The sequence below is a fragment of the Pavona decussata genome, unplaced genomic scaffold (genome assembly GCF_977016875.1).
Source record: "Pavona decussata unplaced genomic scaffold, jaPavDecu1.1 SCAFFOLD_262, whole genome shotgun sequence".
In the NCBI taxonomy this organism is placed as follows: domain Eukaryota; kingdom Metazoa; phylum Cnidaria; class Anthozoa; order Scleractinia; family Agariciidae; genus Pavona; species Pavona decussata.
Genome location: NW_028145665.1, coordinates 405,001 through 412,500, shown reverse-complemented (window position 1 = coordinate 412,500; position 7,500 = coordinate 405,001). Strand labels below are relative to the sequence as shown.

Sequence of the window (7,500 nt, the reverse complement as noted above, 5' to 3'; positions counted from 1 at the left end):
ATAGGGCAGCCAGGATTAGCGCGTGTTTAAGCCTTTTTTATAATTTAGCTCTCACGGGTATATCTTTGACTGACCGCCCTCTCAGTGTAACATATGAGGGGAAGGTCTTTGTAGATTTCTTTGAGCCATATCCATGGTTGTTGCTCTATTAAATGCCAGGCTTTTCTGAGGATTTGTTTTAAGTTTAAGTTTTCGGGACAACCTCTCCCCTGTAGGTGTGATTTAGGATTTTGAATTTACTCTTCAAATATGTTTTTAGAAGAGTTTGTTCTGAGAAGTCTCAGTGCTTCGCCTTTGATGAAGCCTTTTTTGACCCCTGGGGTGGCACGAAGAGAAGTGCGTATATTGAAATGTTTCAGTAGGTTTGAAGTGTGATGCACATCAAGAACTGAATTGCTTCTGAATCTTTCACCTTTATAAATGTTTGTATCCAGAAATGTTTCTGTTTCTGAAATTTCAGCCGTAAATTTAATTGTGGGGTGGTTTCGTTTGCTTAATTGCTCAATGAACTGCATTATCTCCTCTCCTTAAAGTCCAGAGGGAAAATATGTCGTCTATATATCGTTTCCAAATGAGCGGTTTTAAAATCTCTGTTTTTAAAATCTCCGCAAAGGCGACTGCCATTTTTGTACCCATGGCTGCACCATGGGTTTGTAGGCAGAGTTTTGCATAGAGCTGGAATGAATTTTCTTCTTTCTTTTGAATTGTCTTTAAACCAAATTTTGCGAAGCATTTCGCCAATAATCAGCCAATATGGATGGCGCGAAAATGACAACGTGCAGTTGATTAACTTCGCGAAGAACTTCAGTACCTGAGTCAACCACAGTCAAATCTCCCTGACTGACCCCGAGGTGGGGACATTGTAAAGAAGCAAAACACATCTTATCTACCACCCCCAGGGGACAGATCTCTGATCAAAAGTGCTTATATGCCCCTATTATCCCCCTATCTGTCCCGGGTCGGGGGGGGGGGGTGGGGGTTTTAATTGACTAGTGCATTAAGGAAATTGCTGCACAGATATGCCTTTACATTGTTTACAAAAGCGTTTTATCAGTGTTTACACAAGAATTTAGCCTTGTCGTGTGGCTTTTAATGTGCGACCGGAAAACGAACCCGAAAAAATTGGTCAGTGCTGATATTTTTGGGTCTTTCAGACCGACCAAAAAAAATAAAGATTCACTCTAGTGCGGTTTGTTTACACGACTTTGTCATCAAATCTGCTTACGTGCAACCATCGGCACTTTTCAAGTCTTCTTCGGTCTTTCCGGCAGTTCACAGCAGCTTCCTGATATCAGCCTTTAGTTAATGGTAAGCACTCAGTTCTGTAATCCTGTAATTTTATTCATTTTATCTTGGTTTCATTTCATTTTAGGTCATTCCTTGTTTTAGTAACTACGCCAAATGCATCGCATGCAGCTGCCAGTATGCATATTTCAGGTTAAAATCCCTGGAATCCAGTTGCAAAGAGCAGCATTTGATGGTACGTACTGTGGTAGAACCTCAAAAAAAAAACTCTAACTTTGAAGGGATTAAATAAAAGAAAACAATCCAAATGATCACGGTTGATTTGATATGGAAAAAGACCTTGACTGTGTTGTTCTCAGCAATCCTCAGGTGCGACATTAAATGAAACAAACGACATCAAACAAACAAACAAACAAACAAACATCAAATGACATGAAACAAAAAGGAATTACACTGATATTAATTACCATATCTTTCTTCAGAAACAAAGTTTAGGAGTCAAATTCAAGGAAAGGAAAGTGCATGGCTTTTTTAATGATCTGGTAAGGGCAGTGTGTACTGTCATTTTGTAACATTTTCAGATTTAAGTGCTTTTAGTGAATTGGTATTAAAAAGCCAGATTGTCCCCGAGATTGTTGATGAATTGTAATATGTATCAAATACTGTATACATGTAGATCTCTTTAAAATCTTGTGCCTAGCCTTTTGAAGCTGACTGAAGGCGAAATGTTCAAGAGAAATACTGAATGAGAGAGGCAGAAACTCTATCAAGCCCAACCATCAAACCCACCATCTTTACAGTGCCATGTATGTTGACAATGTTTGTTTTAATTGGTTTTTGATAGGATCTTGTTTCTGACAGTGCCAGTGTGGGTACGAAAGTGAAGGTTCTCAGTCTGAGATAAATTATTATTCTGCAAGTTCCACTTATCCTGCTCTTCTAAGCTGTTCCATCCCTGGAAAAGGTGCGTGCTCAATAGGTATGGATTATAAAGGCATGCTTAAATTAGAATTCAAGTGCACTTTTAAAAATGTGCATGCCAGTTTTAATATCATATATCCACCACTTAAAAGGTTCAATTATGTCTCTGGTTTTTGTGACATCACATGGTAGGGAAATGAGCACATCAGCACATCTAAAATGTTTTTCTTTGGTATGGGGTCCTGAGTCTCCGAATTAGACATGCATGCAGAGCACAGTTTTATTTTACCCCCAGTCTCCCAGCAGTAGTTATATAATATAATAAAAAAATATTTAATAAGTTGTTTGGAGGTGACAATCCTCTTGATCTAGCTGATTTTACATGTCTGGAATTAGACAATGTTACTTCTAACTACTGGACCTACACTGTAAGTTGTCAATATATGAAGAATTCCTGTGGGATGGTTTTTAAATGCATGCCAAGTGATGCCAAGTGGAAGTTATTATAATGTTAATAAGGTTTGAAGAATAAAGAGTGTAAGTTATGGCAGTGGTTTGCTTACTTACATTGCTAATGGCTAATGGTGGAATGTGTTGAATAAGTTATGTCACCTAGCTTGTAAGCCTAATCATTATTAAAAATTTATTGGGTCTCTAGTAAGGTTTCTTTTTTTCTTCTTTTGTAATTGGTCAAGTCCCTAAGAGAAGAAGGTGTGGGATTGTGGAAAATTGATTCTGTGCTTACATGTAAAAAGAACATAACAAGATATGCTCTAGTGTTATTTTCTTGTTTATTCATGAGATGCATATAAGCATGAGTTGTTTTTCTGCAATTCCCCACCCAGTAGGGGGATTTATAGAGTAAGTTAATTTCCGGTGTGATTCTCTATCTCTTTTTAGAGCCTCAACTGCTTGCCAAAAAGAAAGTTTGTTCCAAGGATCCAAATAACAGTATTCATGTTGAGGATGTGATTCCATATCAAGACTGTGGAGTTCAGAGCTCTTAGAGTAAGTTGACCTAAAAATTATTATGTATGTGAGCAACATGACTTTGCCAATACAGAACTACACAAAGCACTGTTTGTGATCACTCCTAAAAGTGACCATCATTGTGAAATCTGTGACATATTATAAGCCCTGTGTTAAAAAGATCCTTTAAGTGACATCTACCCTAAGCGATGGCACGACTTTTTTGAATAACCAACTGGCCCTTTTCTCCTAAGCGACCAGTGCAGCCTTCAGAAAACAAGCATTAGCCAATAATGATACTTAAGGTTACAATTGGTAGCTTTCACCGAAGCGTCAGCTCTCTCTTTATGAACCATGTAGAAGTTCATTCAAGGCGGCCGGTATATGATTTTACAGAAAATTTGCATTTGCAGCTTCCAAAATTTATCAAATCGGTATTGCAGTTGCTTGACAAAAATCACTAAGAATTGCTGCTTGGTGGTAGGACAAATCCAGAAAACAAAACCTTCTGTGTATCTCTGTCTGCTAAACAAGCTACATGTATTACAGTTGCTTCTAGTTCGCATTTCAAAATGAAGTTGCTACATGATTAGCAATCGGTGTAATTTTGTTCTGCTGAAGCTTATGCCAATTTGGTATTCCACAACACCAACTATTAAACATTTCCAGTTGTTTAACTCTAGACATACCATTACAGTGTAATTGTAACAGCAGGTTTTAAAATATCCATAGAAAACCACTGTGGTGTCCTCAAAATCATGTAAATTGATCAGATTATCGAAGTGTTAACAACATTTGAAATAATTTATCTTTAAATCAAAGTCTCCTGTGAGCCAACTCGTGAATGCAGATGACGCATCAGTATTTTAATTGAAATTAAGATGGCTACATACACTACCTTGAAAGCTAAAAGAAGTCATATCTTTGCCTGATCATGTAACGAGAAAAAACCATATGTGTACTATAAAAATGATTCTAAACTTATTCCCTACATATTGTATAAGGTTATTCTGATGCACCTTGGAACAAATTTTCGGGTGTTTTTTATTCAAAGTTCATGCAGACACTTCACTCATTCAATTTAAGACACCGCACTTTGTGGAAAAACGGGAAAACTTATAACTTTGCTCATATTAAATGAAAAATCTCCATTCTTGCACTAAAATAATTGTCAAATTTTTATCTACAGATTGAATAAGATTATTTTGATGCGCTGTGAAACAAATTTTCACTTCTTTTTTTATTCAAAGTTCATGCCGACACTTCACTGATTGAATTCAAGACACCGCACTTTCACTGCGCATGCTTGAAAGTCAACAGCCGAATCAGCCAACCAACCTAGTGAAAAACCCACCATTGCTATCACTCGTTCATTGTGCATGCTCGCATTTACGAGTTAAAAATGGGTATGGAAGTGGTTCATTTTGCCAGCTTGCTGTGATGTTGGAAGGGAGTGCCCATAGTTTTACGCAACACGGCACAAACTTCAATAATCAGCCTGGTCATAATTGCATTTCTGAAATTGAAACCTCCCAGCATAAAATTGGAAATACAAAAATCTGAACATGACAGATTTAAACTACAACATGCAGGTGTCATGACTGCTCACGTATCCTACCCCCTTAATGTTGTAGTTGGCAACAAGACTTTTTTCTCTAAACATACATTTTGTATTTTTTGCACAAGAATTTAAAATGGGTGTGGTTTTAAAAACAATGGAAGCAGTGCATTTTGCCAACTTGCTGTGATATTAGAAGGGAGTGCCCATAGTTTTACGCAACACGGCACAAACTTCGGTAATCAGCCTGGTCATAATTGCATCTCTGAAATTGAAACCTCCCAGCATAAAATTGGAAATACAAAAATCTGATCATGACAGATTTAAACTACAACATGCAGGTGTCATGACTGCTCATGTATCCTACCCCTTTAATATTGGAGTGGGCAACATGACTAAATTTTTCTCTAAACTTACATTTTTGAATTTTTTTAAACCAGAATTTAACAATTTGGGCCCATTGGACAATGGGGCAGAAAAGTTACAAGTTGTTCAAAGCTTAGTTTTTTTGTACAAATGTTTTCACCAGAGAACATTCACTTTTTTTTACTGTTAATCCTGGTTATGGATCTTCTGTTGTCTAAGTGTAGAGTCGTCCACTGTAAATAAACTTTTCTTAACAGGGGAACATATGTTATGGATGTTGGAACATAAAGTCTGTTCATACAATGTATTTATATTAGACAATAATGTTAGTCTCCTGCAGTGGAACATTCACAATTAATTAAATTGTAATAGCAACTGGAACCACAATGACAGACAACTTCTTCCTACATATACTCCTGCACATCAAAAGCTCAACAGTATGACCATGAAAAAACTGTAATAATCAAGACTGAGTGTACTGAGACAACGTATTGTTGCAATCTGATCCCCCATTGAATGAAACAGTACAATTTCAGTCAATTTCAGTCAATTCCAGTAGCTGTAATGAAAACTCACAGACAGATTTTTCAGTTCTTAAGATATTTAAATCTCATTGGGCTGAATTCTGTTACCACAACCTCGAATCTTTCAGCTTTTAGTAGTGAGTTGGCCCCAGGGTGTTATGGCACCCTGTAAACTAAACATGACCTACTCTGAGAAAACCTAACTTTGAAAATGCAAAATCTGCAATGAAACTCAATGGGAAGGGGAAAGAGATGGAGGTCAAAGAATAGCTGCCTCTGTCATGAGATAAGTAACAAGACCATCCCCAGGCATTGATATGTTATGTTTTTTTTAATACAGTTCCCTGAAAAAAGGGTGACGATCAGGTTATTGAACTGTGCAAAACATAAAAAGAAGTTGTATGGTTTAAGATAGTGCCACTTTCAGTTCTTCAGTTACTTCACCATTTCATTATGGATATTGGAACTGCAGGGATGTTCCTCAGCACTAAGAAATAATACCTGGATTCTAAAGCAATAACCTGTGAACAGGCTCCCAAGTGGGGTCTATGGCGAAGATGAAAATCGAGCTCTTCCTCGCCCCATACCGTGCTCCCCCCGCCCGGCTCGCCGATTTTTCTTTTCACCTTATACCCCACTTGGGAGCCTGTTCACAGGCTATAAAGCAAATGCTCCATGTTGATTTTGGTAGCAAGTCATAATTGCTTGTATTGTACCCATTAATAAGTGTTGTGGAACGCCGAATTCCAGTTACCATAATGAAAGACAAAACTTCTGTGCTGTGATGATATTTAAATCTCATAGGTTTTTCCCTGCAAACAACCACTTCACATCTCTCAACTGCATGAACACCGCCAGCACAGTTTCCCAAACACTTCTTTAAGAGGTGATTACGGCTAATAAGAATACCACCTTGATTCATTTTGTTAAAAACAAAATACTGCCTTTTTCCTGTCCGTGATTCCAATGTCAGTACAGGCTGGTTTTCTCTCTTGACTGATGGCCAAAGTTGTTTAATAATGTTGGACTTAACAATTTTATGGTAAATCAAATCAAAAACTTCTCAGGAAATGTTCATAGTGAAATCTCCTCTCCATGGTGTCGCTAAAGTTGGTTTTGAGCGCAGTCTTCTAATTACCTTTTCGTGAAGCTTTTTCATTGTCCTTTTTGACCATTCCTTGGATGGGAATCAACTTTTGCAAGTCTGGATTTCGACCACTAAACGTTGTATTTCTCTTCGATGACTCCTACTGCTGCTTCGAACTCAGCAAAAAAGCATGAAATATCCCTCAACTCCGTGCCGTTTTCTGTACAAGACATGTACTCCTCGCTTTTTTCTCCGAAAAAATGGCTTATTTGATCAGAAGGAGGATTTTCCAGAAAGAGCTTGGCCGCCATACTAGATTCTACCCAAAGGAAGGCAGTGTCTAGGAACTGGTCTCACCGGCCGCGCACACTGTAGGAAAGGGGATCCTATCTCATTGCTTTTTTTGTTCAGAAATAAAGTCTTTAGAAGTTCTCTCATAAACAAATTGGTGTTTCAACAAAATGTATTACAGTTTTCCTTTTTCCAAGAATCTTAAAACCTAATCTTTTTAAAGTTTAAAATATACTACAAATACGTGACTCTCAAAACCTCGCGAAGCTACAATTGTAGGGCTGGGCGGACAGTCGATTTGAAGTGAAGGAATGTGCTAAGGCAGCTATAAGAAAGTATAAATTGTCACTAATAGGCCTTTTGCAGTAGCTGGTCACATGATCAACTTTCCGATCAAAAACAGTTCTCCTTTGGAAAGTTTTGTTACAAGGTCTTAGGAACTGAGAGAGCATATTTAAAGTAGGTTAATTACCCGTAAATTTTTATCCATATATCTCAAAAGTAAGATTAGAAGGATTTGTACTGGAAAACTCCTCAAT

At 37.6% G+C, this 7,500-nt stretch overlaps 1 long non-coding RNA gene across 2 annotated transcripts in view; it reads left to right on the top strand.

The window, feature by feature from the left end:
* The window catches only part of LOC146455986 (uncharacterized), a 14,053-nt gene that overhangs the window by 4,933 nt on the left and 1,620 nt on the right, over positions 1-7,500 (top strand). The window contains exons 2-4 of one of the 2 annotated variants that reach the window (XR_014858895.1): positions 1,728-1,787; positions 2,090-2,209; positions 3,067-3,174. This is a non-coding gene — a long non-coding RNA (uncharacterized LOC146455986). Of the gene's footprint in view, positions 1-1,393; positions 1,788-2,089; positions 2,210-3,066; positions 3,175-7,500 lie in introns of those variants that run through there. The other variant, XR_014858894.1, reaches the window with a different exon arrangement.